General features: G+C 31.1%; 1 protein-coding gene across 2 annotated transcripts in view; it reads left to right on the top strand.

Annotated features, from left to right (window-relative positions):
- The window catches only part of ko (Stork-head domain-containing protein knockout), a 364,781-nt gene that overhangs the window by 185,775 nt on the left and 162,650 nt on the right, over nucleotides 1-16,356 (top strand). The gene's annotated exons all lie outside the window — the stretch shown is intronic.

The raw sequence follows: 16,356 nt of genomic DNA, 5'->3' as shown, positions 1-16,356 counted from the left end.
AAGTCAATTTAAAATGGAATATTAGTTTCTTACGTGAATATTGATTTCGTAAACCTGTTAAATCACAGCAATAAGAGATTTACTTACAACCGACATAATATGTACTAATATTGAATTTCGGACTAGTAATTTTTGATTGAACAATAAAATGGGCTATTTGATGATTTATTTTTGGCGTTATTCTTATCATACAGGCTGATGATTCTCTTATGCCAAGTCTTTGAAAACTCTCTTACAACAATAGTGAGTTGAATTGAGTGTGAGCTTCCATCCATTTAGCAAAAGCCTAATTTCTATTGTATATTGCTCATCTTCTTTTTTGATAGACACACATCGTAATGAGAATAAGTGACATGGGCGGAACATGTTCCGCCCACTTCAGACGTGTTAATTTGATCGATTTTTTTGTTAACAACAACATACCATTTGGACCAGTTGGAGTATGTAGTGAAACATAACGTAGTAACACATTGAGAAAATCGTATAGATGTATTGTGATCTCGTCGAGAATCGAACCAGGAACCCCTGATATTAGCAGAAATTACCCAATTTACATATTAAATTACAAGTACAAATTTATTTTATGAAAAAAAATTGATTACTATTCAATGACATAAAAAATTATTAATTTGTGTAAAGCACAATATAAGCAAAAATATGTACAATTAAAACTTATAAAATTAAACTAGTGTACAATTTTCCCCTTTCTCGAAAATTTTCTTAATAAATTTAAGAGTTTATTGAACTATTAATATTATATACTATTTTAATATTTGTTATTTTATTAATAGGTATTCAGTTTTAATTACTCTCCTCTATATAGACTATATAAGCACAATGCAGTTCTTTCATAAATTCTTGTCTCCAAACAATTTGAATCGCCTCTTCTAAGGTTATGCGAGTATCTCGTAGTTCTGGTAAATAAAACTACCATGAAAGTAGTAGGAAATTAATAAATAAAATGTTTAAATGTTACTTATTTAACATTATAATATTATCTGTTACAATTTAAGCAACAATTGAGAACTGTGACAGCGCCTGAATTGTTTGTTTAGATGAAATAAAATGAGATGTGAGTGCTGTCGATTTTGTTCGACTACTTGCGCCCGCAAAACCGAAATTGGATCACTTTCTCACTTACAACATTACAACTTTACTAACTTATTGCTCCAAGAAGATGAATGCATCATTTTGGCATTTGTAATTTATTACTGGCTTAATCAAGTTTTGCTACCTAAAGCTATTTACTCTATTTTTATCGGACATGAATTTTATTTATGCCATTTATGATCAGTTTTTATCAGCTATTATTAGACTATAATATATTCTTTTACATTTTATGACTCCTGTTCTCCTTTTTGACGGCATGATTTATTTGCAAATTTCACGATGTTATCAGTCAAGCTAATAGCGTTGATCCCCTCTTTTCCCCTCAAATGTTGTTTGTGGTTGATTAGTCGCAATATTCTCCTCTGTAATGGTGTAAATTGTAAATAATTCTTTGTGGAAAGACAATTGCAGTTAAAATAAAATAAAATCAGTATCCATATAATTTATAGATGATTAAGTTAAGAGTTTCTCCGTCCATCTAAATTCTACAGTAATCATGGATCTTGCATTGTATTCGTATTCAAGGATGGTTTTCTACACCTCTACAGTTTACATAAATATACAAAAACACTTGTTATATGTAAATATATAAATACAACCCACAACAAGTTTTTAGTATTTAATGTCACAGTCGGCAAAAGAAAATTAAAATTTTACTTATCACTGGTATAGAGAAATATTGCTAATTTATATAAAACACTTTTCTACGTCTATTAATATGTTCAAAAAAAGCTAACAAGCTCGCTTAAGAATTATTGGAAGATAAATAAACTATTTTTATGACACAAATATTAAGTATTTGGACGTTTATTTGCTATCGAGTTAGTAGGTATGCTCGTAGTAGATTTTTGGGTTTCCAACATGTGTCCTTCTTCCTTCTTCCTCGACGTTTCGGGCTCGTTGCAGAGGCCATTATCAAGAGATGATAATATGTCATATGTATGATAATAGCATCTGCAACGAGCCCGAAACTTCGAGGAAAGAAGGAAGAAGGACACACGGTGGAAACCCAAAAATCTACTACGATAAAAAAAACAACCGTGAAAACCATTATAGTAGGTATGCTCTTCGTTTTAAATGCATATTATTTCATTTATGTTGCATACCTTTACCTTTTTTGTTAAAGGAGGTATGTTTTTTTATACAGAGTTAAAAAAAATCTCAGTCACTTTCATATTCTCCATTGATCTAATTAGGACAAAATGCCTACTACTAGTTCATCTTAACACTCATGATGATATATGAGTCAGCGGAAACAATGTTAATTATTTAAAGACACCATTAATTTTTTATACCCGTACCGAACGTGAATAATTAGCGATCGCAGATTTGAAAGGTACAATATGCGAGCGTTAATTATTATTATTTTACAATGTATTTTTTACCTGTCTTCTCACGACTCGACTCCGCAGGAAACTATATTGGAAACTGAAACTTTTAAAAAAAAGTGTTCCAATTTCCTATAAAGCACACCATTTTAATACGATCGTCTGACAATTATGAACAACTCACTCTCTTTTTATAGTTAATATCCGGTTACAGTATGAATTTAATTAGCAAATCGATATTCACTGTTGAGAAGAACACATCAAATTAACCAGTTTTTTTTCTCATCACATCTTGTGATCGTTTTTATCCGTCTCCAATTATCGATTATGTGAAATGATCGACTCGATCAATTGACATACGATTAATTCGCACATTGGCTTCCGAACAGTGATATGTCAATTTGTGATTGTTTACATGTAGTTCTTTAGGGGTAATTTCTCTCTCAGTTTATTAATTACTATGATTGACTGAATGACCTACTTTAACCAGTTTTGGCAAGGTATAAATTATAGATCATTGATAAGCATGGTACTTATTCACCCTCTTAAATGTATAATACAATAATGGTTGCAAATTATTTGCATGTCATGGACCGGGTTTCTTAATTTCTTTTGGGCGTAGTCAATTATTTCAAATTGGAAGCAAATTAACACTTTCATCGTTTGATAAATAATTAATTCGTCTTCAATGGAGTCAATTGGTACCTAATCATTTGATCACTTTTACTGATATCGATCCAGGCTTTGGCACTGCAGTCAAATACAATCAAAATACAACATAATAATAATATTATGTATAATATATTATTTTTAATAGCGTTTTCTAAACTAAGAACATATTAACCATGTAGATGATTTATTAGAATAACGTCTACCTACCTATTAATATTTTTTAGAAACTTTTGCATGAAAGTAATTAATGTAAATGATCAATACATGCATGTAATATAAATAAATTCGAATCTATTCAAGTTTTACCCGGGTTTCGGCTTTCGGCATATTGGGGCACTGTGCACAATAACAACAAATGACAATTAATGTTTAATTGACACAGAATATAGTTAATTACCATTTATCTACCAAATTAGTACATTCTAGAAATGTACATAATTTAATCAATTATAATTTAAATTAAAACATAACTTCGATTAAGTACCCTCAATCGGCAGTATTATTTTTCTAATTTCTTCCAAATAAAAGATAATAATATATTCTCATTTCTTTACAAATCTTTTTTTTTCTTCCAATCCTAAGTAGATCAGTTGAGCTTCCATATAGGGTTTTACGAGAAATAGATGTTAGCCACTTGCGAAATATATTAGGTCAATACTCTGGTCCAAACCAAACACACGTTGAAAAAAAGCATGTGAATTTTGCCAGACCCGGTATTCGAACCCGCGACCCACGACATTATAAGCTGATGCAATAACCGCTTGGCCATCGTGGGGCCATGGATCTCTTTTTGGCACAATCAAATAGAAGTAAATTAAATTATTAACTTTAATCATGTTTCAAAATACTAAAACGTCAAACTAACGATTTGTATTTAAAGACCCTGAAGATGTCAAAGGCCAAAACCTGGATCGCTAAAACCAATTCATAATAATTATGGAATCGAGCAAGAATAATGATACGGATTTTTCGCAACGACAATAATATTATTGGCAATTGAATCGGTAGGCACAATAATGATCAAATACTAAATTAAATAAGGATGTAGGTAGTTACATACTCATAGTAAAAACCAATAATTCGTGTATATACACCCTATATTCATATTCATAGATATGGGGCTATTTTTTTAGCCTTTGTATCAGTTATCTATATTCAAACGAATTTCATATATTTAATGTTATTTCTATTACATAATAGATAATATTCAGATATCATAAATTACAGTAAAAAGAAATATTGGCCAACCGTCAAACATATTCATTTAAAATAAAAATATTTGACATATTTATTAATTACCGTGTGGATTCAATTAAAGATTAAAAAATATGGTTATCTATCATTCAAAATTTACTTTTATTATTTATTTATCTTATAGTTAATCTAGCTATAGAGATCAGCGATTAAAATCAAATAATATATCACGATCGTTATCAGTGTTATCACTGTATGTACAGATTTATTTTTATTGAACGTATTCAAGCATTCGTTCGTTTAAAACGTTTATATTATTCGAATAAAACACATATCGTTCGAATAACACACATATTGTTCGAACAAGACCTTAATCAATCATGTATCTTGTTAACAGGCCAACAAAGCCTCACAATCCGTTGAAGACCCAATTAATTTACCTCGCCAACCTGCCAATGAATGGGAATGATTAATGTTTTAACAGATTTTCATTTGACCGTTAAAATATGTTAACATTTCCTCTTCTAAAAAAACAGCGTACTTCCGATTCACCTTTTTACTTGTTGGGCGGTATAGGCGCAAAGAAAAGTGAATCGCATTAATTTTATGAATGACTACCTAACGAGTCCAAAGTATTTTCCTAATATGCCATGAGCGGTTCAAATAAAACGTTTTACAAGACATGCTTGAAAGTAAAGGTGTTAAATTACTTTATTAGCATAACATTATTTATTTATCTATCTGTCATAATTAAATTTAAATTTTCTTTAATTCAATAAATATTTATGAATAATCCGCACCAGACGTACTATTTTATAATAATTGTTTACATTGGCTCGGTGATCTGAAGGGATCTTAGTAGCCTCCCGAAATATTTTGTAATGAAAGACGTTGAAAAATAATATGTGAATTTTGAACACGGTATTCAAACCTTCGACCAACGGCACCCTACTAGATGTCCATCATAGTTATATACTTTATGTGAAAACATTCAAAGAGGTACGTGGATGGGTGTTTGTTTAGTTATTTTTGAATTGTTAAAAACCGAGACATAAAATGTAATTATCGATAGACACATAGGGTGATGTCAGAAAATCTGTATACCTACTTCGTCTATATTTTCCATAATGAGAAATATAAGTAATTCTAAATCATACTGTAGAAATAGGCAGAGGATAGTAGAGTCGTGGTTTGAAATAGATTGTCTTAGATACGCATTTTCAGTGAGTGACTCAAATCGTTGGAGATCTCTGCAATCTGACCGCAAATTTTCGATAAAATACCAAGAAACGTTATAAAATTAATTATTTCATATAAAGCTGTTATACGAAATCATTTACAAAAGGGCATACGATTTTAGAATCAGCGTCATACTATGGCATAACTTAAGGCTGTGGGTATTTTAGCCTATCGTTTTTACCATACATATTGAACATTTTATGTAAAAAGAAAAATATATGAAATCATATGTCAATTAATATCAATCATGTGAGACGGTTTTTAATTTGTTTTTTTTAAAGCGATATAATAATTTTTGTATAATACGTTCGCGAATGGGTTGCAGTTTTTTAATATAATATCTATTACAGTGTATATATTATGTATAATAGAATATCTATGCATGTTGTCTTTTTAGGTGAAATATCTATTATAAAATAGTTTATTAAGTTATTGCATCAATAAAATACTGAAGTTCACTAAAAATTCAAATTGAAGCCTCGTAAATATGGATGTGATAAAACTTTTTTAATTTACTACCATAACCTAAATCCTTCAACAAGCACCTTTCCTTACTTTAGTAGGTATGTTATATTTTATTTTCAAGTCAATCTGATTACGGAATCTTAGAAGGGTGGTAAATAAATTTCTGTCATATTTTACACTGTGTTGTATAAAATAATAAAAGAGAAAAGTTTTTGAATGGATTACCGAAAAGAAAATACAGATATCCGATTCGTAATGGGAAATAATATGATAGTATATCTACGTTATAATCTCTCTCGTAAAACAAAAGTTTTCCTTCATTTATAATCTTTTGTGCATATAATGAGCATACAATTCGCTTAACCCCAGCACCCTGCACTCAAATAAAACAAAATCTATATTACTCTGCGGTCACGGCGCATCATCAAATCCCACGGCTATTCGTCAAAGAAAAATCACCTCTGCAGCATCCACGAATTCCAAGAAATTCATACGTTTCCGTCATATGTAGAAGGTTTATTTTCTCGTGAAGTTTTTGAGGCATCTCGGTCAAGCTTAATGGGATTGCCGCCGGGGAAACTGAATTATCATACCTCGGTGGTATTATTATAGTGGTCCAAGATGCGGTTTCGTTTTTTTATCTTCTTCGTTTCACAAATTTCGTTTTCTTTTGTTCACTTCATATTGTGGGACCATCTTCTCTATACAGCACGTGTCGCAATCACAACATATTATATTCTTATCAATATATATTAAAATAAAATACACACCCTTTTGAAGTTATACTTCTTTTGGCGCGTTTGGGAAAACAGATCAGAGTGTATTTTTGGCGTGTGACGCCTGTGAAGTTGCGCTCGCCGATGCAACACAATATATTATTATGATTATATTCATTTCGGTCTCGAGGGTACATGCGCATGCGCATAGTGTCATTTAATTAGTCGTTCAATACAACCAAGTAAACAGCACCTGTTGTAAACATAACCAATATTTCTACACTGTTAATTTATATTCATAAAACTTTATTTATATTGGAGTGTATATTTATTTTTCATTATAAAGATTGTTTATCAAGGTTTGAGGCTATATTTATGTAAGTATTATTTATGAGTAAAAATATATCAATAAATAATAGATAAATTTTGTGAATGTTGAGTTGGTAAATAATTCAAAAAATATATTAAAATTTATTTTTGTATTAATTCATCATGTGCACTTCTGACTCGATTATAACCGCTGTATGGCAAAGATGAGTTTTGGTCCAATAAAATAATTAAATTACAATTATCATGTGCTTATATTATGAGACACAAATGAACCGCGTACGTTTTAATCAACCTTATCCACTGTAATATTAATAGACGTAGGTAATGGCTTATTTTGTTTTGTTACGCCAAAGAAGTATAACTTCTAACGCGCGTATATAAGTAAACACACACACCGATTTTTTATTCAATACTGAATACACATGAGGTTTAAGAATGTTACATTTCTTATTATAGAACCTCAAGTTGAACGTAAATATAAGAAATAATTTGCACGAATAATACACTGATCGAAAGTTTTGAGGCGAGAGCACTCACCCGGAGAATGAAAGACGTGAGTTCGATTCCCACTCAGTTCAACTTTTTTTTACTGTGTGTTTTTGAGGTTTTGAAAAATTGTGCTTTTACCTTAATATATTATAATATTATCAAATACATTAACAATATCAATAAACAATCTCATCTCGTATATATTATTGAACCAAATTTTTTTATGGATTTTAAGGCGTATTTAATAACGTTGACTATGAATAAATATTATATGTTTTCGTATAAGGCGTAATATTTTGTATAATTACATAATACTCTACTATCACGCAAAGTATTAATTTGGTAGTAAATACACAAATACTAACATACTTTATTTAATACAATACACGTAATGTACAATATGTTGGTTGTAATTGTAATTTTTACATATACGAACCTACCCTAAGTTTGATAATATTTATCACTTTATCACTTTACCGGTCGATAAGTATAGAATTGACCCACTGGTTTCCATATACATATATAAATCAGGGAACTCAGAAAAAATGGGAACTGGAATACCTAACGGGCAATGAGTAGCAGCTAACCGATCTCGAGTGAGGAAGAATCCGGGATAAACTTAAACACGTATCAAGAATACGTCATACGTCGAATACTGACAACTACTATCGGTTTATGCATTGACGCTCATTTAATATCCGTGTATTATACACACTATTGTACGTGCATAATGCATGTTTCATTTTCGCAGGACACTCACACATTCAAAACCCTGCATCAAAACGTAGCGTATTGAATATAGCCTATCGGAATTCTATTTATTATCTGTTCTGTGATATAAATACATTTTTGTATTCTAGATTTACACAACTGTATTATAACAATATCACGTAGGTACATGCGAGAATTAGAAAGATAAAAAATGGTTAGTATTGGTACTTAATAGTAATTGCCATATACACGTCAATGTTACTTGTATTAGCTTTTCGCGCTCATTTTATAGTTTTATAGGCGTCACTGTCATAAAACAATATATCCGGCATTAGTTGTAGACACAATTTGCAAGATCTTATAGTGTTATATTTCCTTTTCGTTAGCTGTTTTTTTAATGTCGCATTAACACCTGAGAATCGATCGGCAGGTATTTAACGCAATCATTGCTTACCGCCAACAATAATTAACAATGTTTTTATTTTTATTAGGTGTTTTAAATAAATTACACTTAATTATATCAATCGTGGGAGGCGTATCCGAGGAAGTTTGCGAATTTGCACCCCATTTATTTATTAAAACACTTCCGACGTTTTGCGTTTTAAATTACACACCATCGTGATGTCGTTCAGCTCTACTCAAACTTTCTAAGAATAAAACGTTGTGTTGTTTTATTACGTGTTCTACAGTACAAACTTAATAAGGTATTGTTGTCAGTTAGTATCTCGTATTTATTTACCAATAAAAATCAAATACTCAACATTTCAAAGTATTTTTCAAAATTTTTATTTCTTACGCCAGTCCTTTCCAACTGATAATGCATTTATGTATTTTTGTTTTATTCCATTTACAAAAGATTTATGACTATAAAATACATTTTATTCATAGTGGGTAGATACATAATATTAAGCATACTATTCTTTACATTAGGTATCTTGTTTTCCTCAATTGTTCTTGCAAGGGGTGGATTTAACCTTTCAGTAGGCCTCCAAGCAGCACCGCCTCCTCCCTCCCTCCGTAGATAAATACATATTTATATGTTTTTTTTAATTAACCACTTAAAAATAAAAGTTTCAGTGTTAGTGTATTACATTTATTCAATCGATGCACTCAATATCATCGAAGTATGTACCGACTCATTTAATTTTAATTAATCATTACTATTACATATTGTATAGTACTGTATTGAAATATTTCTAATATAGCAAATGTAATTGGTTAATTACTATTCAATTCCATAACTAATGCACCCATATCACAGATGGAGTAAATCGTTGCTGTAGAGCAGTAGTTGGCAACCTATTCCACGCGTGCCACTAGGTGGCACGCCTCGAAAATGACGATTTAATAAATAAAAAATGTACTTTAAAAACTTAACAGTAACATTATGTGATAATACACTGGTCGTCATTTCACGAACCGATGATTTTATAAACCCATATCGAAATCGTGTTTAACTGAAGACAATTTGGAAATGTGCATAAAATTAAAAACTTCAAACAATGAACCAAATATTGAGATGTCAGCTTCCAGAATTGAACGTCAAGAGAGTCACTAATATTTAAACATTGTAATTTGTATAATGTTTTTATGTAGCGTGTATTATTATAGTCAAATAAAGTTGTCTTACAATAGATAGATAAGTTTATTTCAGTGGCACGCTGAGTGTTCAGTACTTTGAATTACATGTTTTGTAATTGAATTACATGTTGCCGACCGCTGCTATATAGGATCTTGTTATAAGGGAGATAAAAGGGTGTTTAATACCGTCTCTGTTCTGGCAGAACACACTAACTGGAGAATACTAGTTTTGAGTAATTTGACTTTGAAGTTGTTAAAATGTTTGAAATAATGGTCTATCATGTGAGTTTATTAAGTAATCGTAAAAATGATGACTTTAAAGTAAAGACTGTTTATTTATTAAGAAGGTTTCCAGACGGTAAAGTTTGAAATAAGGAACATTTTGGTACTAACTCAATATGTATTTTTTTCGAATTAGTGTCTTCTGCCAGAACAGTGACGATACATCAATATCATCTAACATCTTTTATATTTTGTTGCAAGTTTTTTTTTAATAATACTCGAGATTATAATATATATTCCGCTATTTTTAAGGGCCCTACTTTTGCGTGTAAATCCTCCCTTGTTCTTGCTCACATATATAATTTATTATTTATGTAAAATATCTCAGTTTTATAATAATAAATCAATACAGAAGAATAAACTAAATTCTTTAAAACAATAAGTAAAGGGGGTGGTTTAATTATTATTCGAGTATATTCTCAACCTTGGGTTCGGTGGCGATGATAATAATAATATGGTTACATACGTCCAAAGCTGACACCAATTATTATTATATGTCGGAAATAAAAAGAGAGCTATCGATTTCGAGTTTCTCTTTCTTTTGAGATAGACGGCGGGCGTGGTCAGGCCGACCTCTGAAGTTTTCAATCACCTTTGCCGACGCTTTGTTCTCCCCGTGATCCCAATTTTACTGCACTTGATAACAGACAATTGCTTTTCATATGCTTTATGTGTACATGAAGTAGCATAGGTAACTAGAAAGCTTCCTGCTCCTGCGCATACACAATAAAATCTATTACAGACGATACGCTTTTGACAGTAGTTGATATTACACTTTTATTAAAATAATTAAAAGATTAAACATACATAATTTTAAAAACATTTTCGAGAAAATATATTATAACCAATAGAAAAAATCTTTTTGAAAAAAGTAAGACGGGAATCGAACCTGCATCTCTCGGGTATCGCGCCCATGCACATATACCACTGTGCTAAAGGCGTCATACTCAATTACGACAAATTTTAACTAATGGCTTTTATACTCTCTGAAGCGTTTTCCAAATTCATCTACTATTGGCGATCGGCATTTGTTTTTTAAATCAAAGTAAGTATTACTTCAATTACTAACCGACGTCACGACGACTCGTGGTGCAGTGGGTAAGGCGCTGGCCTTCCACCCGAGAGTTCTGGGTTCGATTCCCAGTCATGACAAAAACATTTATGTGTTTTTCTCAAAGCCTGGGTATTTGTGATTGTTCAAAATTACTAAAAACCACCTTGTACGAAAAAGCAAGGACATGGTTATTAATAATTCTAAAAAAAAAAAAAAAACCGACGTCACGGATCACTCCAAGATTTTTTGTTGTAACTTACTTGAACCTGCTAATAATTTTTAATTAACTATTTTTGTTATTCAACGAATTTCCTGAGATATCCGATACCTGAGAGATGCGGGTTCGATCCTGCGGGGTGGGTGTCTTACTTTTTTCAAAAAGATTTTTTCTATTGGTTATAATATATTTTCTCGGAAGTGTTTTCAAAATTATGTATGTTCAATTATTAAAATGTTACATAATGAATAAAAAAATAGTTAATTTAAAAAAAAGATCATTTGTCGTCATTATCATCATCATCAGTCGGGATCGATCCACTGCTGGATGAAGCCCTTCCGTTACTCCCTCCACTCTTCTCGGTCCCTAATTCTTTGCTGCCACGTACATCCACCGAACTATATGACTTCGTCTATCCAGCGAATTTAGGGCATCCCTGTGAACGTTTAGTGCCCCTTAGGTACCACTGTATGACGGCATTTGCCCAGCGGTTATCCACTCGCCGAGCGACCTGTCCAGCCCATTTGTATTGCATCTGCTTAGCGACCTCTATCGATATGTATTACTTACTTATACTACACATTTTAATAATAATCAGAAGTTGTCAATTGATACAAAATTTACATTTATTTTTACCAAAGAATGAATTTTATGTAATTATTGTCAATATCTTCGATAAATGATTTTGTCTTAGTCTTTGTCTGTTAGTATATTTAGCTGTTATATTGTGATTCATCGAGTCGCAAAACCCACTCTGGACATTTTTATCCCCTCCTTTATTGTAAATTTCATGACATTTCGAAAGCGAAGCATGAAGCCAAACAAACTGGTCCTGATTATTAATAAACTAAGTGGAATAAGTATTACATATTGTGTCTAATGAATACAATGTGATTCCACCAAGAATTGATAGTTAACACCATAAAACACAAGAAAAAATGACTTTAAGGCAGGGATTTATTACACATTTCAACCTCTCGGATGTTCTATTTGAACCACCTTATCTGCATAAACTTTTACTTATCACTAACTCTATTTCCCTTTTTTAATAGATTTGATATAACTATAAGGCTAAACGATTTAAAACCTATATAGATAAGTTGATTCGCGGTTTCCGTTCTAAAGTTCGATATCCCATTTCTAAAATACTTTTTTAATTGCCACTAGTAATCACAAATATGTGTAGTTTGGATCTCGCTTCAGTATTCATTACCATAAATTTTATCATTCGGCGTAAATTTTTGCCACCTGCAATAGTACAATAGTGCAAACATATACAAACATCGATCCTTGCATACAAACTAAGTTCAAAATTATTTAACCTGTTATTTTCATGTACCAGGAATAAATGAGGTTCAAACACAGGAGTCAATACATATGTAATACTTATGGTGATCGAAAACAATATATATTATATACTTGATCCTGCCTAGTATTTACCTTTGATCACAGTATGTAATCCAAATATGCCAAAACAAAATATGATACAGTGAAACGGAAAATAATTTTCAGCAACAGGTGGGACATAATTTTGCATGCGTTGCCAGTCGGAGAGCGATAGTAAACTTTTGAGAACGTCAATTTGTTTTGTGACGGCGTGGGAGGAATAAATCGTGTAAAAATTACTAAAGACGTTACGTATTTACTCGAAAAACAAAACATTTCAATGAATATATTATTATTATTACGTAAATAACAATAAACATAACAATAAATGGACACATGTTGAATTTGTATGACAAATTATGTTTTGTTCGTCACGCGTCGTTTGCACAATCTGCGCGTCGCGTAGTCATGATCATTTTAGACCATGCCTCTAATTATGTATTATGTTATATAAAATTAAGGTGCTATTACAAGTAGGCATTTTTTGCAGATCACTATCGGGTTATTATTATTTAATGTAATCATTTATGATTGATTATCTTACAATGTTAATATGAAAGCTTCTGTATGGAACTTTAATGAATGTATGATATGGTGAGGTGTAACTTTCATGATGACAAACTGTATTTTTGAACAATCATACGGCTACACCCAAAACAGTTATTTATAATATAAACTTATGTATACCATTATATAAGTTAATTGAAAATCATTTAATATATTATATATTAGGACATGGCTTATTATTTTTAATTAAAAATAGATCCCACAACATATATTTTTTTATTGTGTAACAAACATTAAACTTAAACTAAATATCAAATTAAAAATATTAAAAAAAAAACGACACTCTGATTTAATAAAGATACAATTATTTATCACGCCTTCTAATTGCCGTTTGCGAACATTTATTATTAACAATTTAATTTATGATTGCAAAAATTGGCAACATTTCCTGTTGTTCATGACTGGTTCTGTCTAAATTTATTGCCCGTTTAAGCAATTAAATGTGTGTTATTTAATCTTTTTTTACGTATTTCATCGTCATTTTCAACTTTATAATAATACCCATTCTTGTGTCTTTTGATAAAAAAATATTGACCCGAGAAGTGAACTGAGTATTCTTAAAGTTTTCTTGCAGTCGAATCAAAAAGTTAAGTCATTTAATTTAAAACTTATGCGATTTTAGTTTTACCCTGATATGACTATATCAGAAATATGCTATTACGTATTTACTTACTACTTCACCCTATCATATTATTTATTACTCAATTATTATACACAAATGTTAGCATAGTCTTAACCACAGCAAGGTCATGACTCTTTTTTACATATTTTTGCATTCACATGAATATTTTTTTGTTATAATTCTTGTGTTTGAAACTAAATTTACATAACTGGAACCATTCGTAGCTGATCACAAGATACTCCAAATCAGATATCTATCCACAGCGCAGCGAATGTTTTATGAAATGTATGTATACAATAATAATTTCTTTTTTGTTGTTGTTGTGAAATTTTAACTCAAGCAAACAATGCATCGTTAAATATACTAACTTTAAATAGGGACTACCTATGTCCTATAGCCTTATTAATGCCTATTACCAGTTCATAAATCATTCAATTTTTGTTTTTATTCTAACTCATAAAAGACAAGTTGTCATTGCGTTTTCTCCATAAATCTTTCAATAGTCAAATTAATCCAATTTACATCGCGTTAAATGCTTAAGTGAAATTTTTCGTCCGCATGTGTTCAAACAAATTCAGAGGCCATCAATCAATTTATTTTATTCTATCACAGCGAAGCAAATATTACACGTCGTCGAAACTTAACATCGTTGTATGCTTATTGTGAATTCACAGAGTGTTTGCAAAATAAATATAATCAAATTCAATTTATTAAAATACCACAAAAATTTGTAACATAAAATTGAATCTACATTTACAATGATAACTAATTTCATTGCATAATAGTTATATATTTTTACGTTTAATAAATAACCGCTATGCTGTGTGAGACTGCGTATGGTACGTTGTTATGTTTTCTTAATTCTTTTCTATGGTATGGAAGTATAAACACTAAACCAAGAGATGTCACGGAGACTAGAAGCTTTCGAGATGTGGCTATATAGACGCATCCTCAAAATTCCTTGGACTGACCGGGTGACAAATGTTAAAGTTCTCAATCGAATGGGGAAGTACCGAGAAGCTCTACGTAGTATCAAAACCAGGAAACTACAGTACCTCGGCCACATTATGAGAGGACAAAAATACAGCATTCCCCAACTTGTCATTCAAGGAAAGATCAACGGGAAGCGTAGCAGAGGACGGCGCCGCATTTCGTGGCTTAAGAACCTCAGTGAGTGGTACGAGTGCAGCTCCACTGAACTGTTCCGGGTAGCAGACGACAAAGATAAGATCATCTTGATGGTGGCCAACCTCTGCTAGGGGATGGCGCAATAAGAAGAAAATACCACAAAAACTTTTGTAACATAAAATTGAATCTACATTTTTAATGATAACTAATAATTTCATTGCATAATAGTTATATATTTTTACGTTTAATAAATAACCGCTATGAAATCATATAATTATTGTAAAGCCTCCCTGCGCAACTATTCTATACACAAGACTGCTAGAGGCCGCTATCAGCAGCTATCGAGGGTAGTTTTTCAATTTTTGTATCGAAGTATTAGCCCTTATTGTAATAATTACAATAAGTTAGTTGTAATTGTTACAATACGTGCCATGTTTTAACGGCACCTCTCTTGGCTGTGTTAAATTGTAGAGCGGATACACAGTTTTGACTGTTTAGACGGCTAACTTGTTGTAATTGTACATTAAGTGCGAATACTTCGATACAAAAAATGGAAAACTACCCTCGATAGCTACCGATAGCTGCTTATAGCAGTATTGTGTATAGAATAGATACGCAGATCATTATAAGAAAATTATTTTCACGAATATTCCTATACTTACTCACTTTATTAATATTTAGTAATTTACAAAATACGACGCGTATAATTAATAATTACTAGAGTAAAAATGAAATTATCTTTCTGCAATATTAATCAATGTTGGATAGTTTTTTTTTAGTCCTGATCGTATTTTCAGCCATTAAAAATAAATTCAGTGTTGGCTCGTGAGCTTAAAAACTCGTGATGCATCTGATCGTCTCCGGATGTGATACGGGTGGATTAGATATTGAGTTTAATTATATTGTCCAGTCTGAACCTTAGCTTAGATTGTCTTGTAAATGATTCAAAATTATGCATTTAATATAAAATACTAGCTTAATCCACAATCCCATATATTATGAGAGAAAAAAATGTGTATATAAATAGATATTTTTTAATAAAAAAATAATTCTTTTATTCAAATGAATAGTTCACAAGATTTTGAGAATGTAACATTCCATATACTGAAGATACATAGCTTGAAAATACCTCAGATATATAATATATACCCACTGAAAAAAATATATTTGAAAAAAAATAGGAAAGTCGACGGGATTTGGTCCTGTATAACCATTGGTGTCGCGCCAATTCGTGCATTAACCAATTATGCTACGAGCCTCTTAAC

The sequence above is a fragment of the Rhyacophila brunnea genome, unplaced genomic scaffold, assembly GCF_057557595.1.
Source record: "Rhyacophila brunnea isolate RB1 unplaced genomic scaffold, BYU_Rbru_1.0 scaffold_3, whole genome shotgun sequence".
In the NCBI taxonomy this organism is placed as follows: Eukaryota; Metazoa; Arthropoda; class Insecta; order Trichoptera; family Rhyacophilidae; genus Rhyacophila; species Rhyacophila brunnea.
Note: the sequence above shows the minus strand (reverse complement) of the source record. Positions and strands in the feature narration are given on the sequence as shown.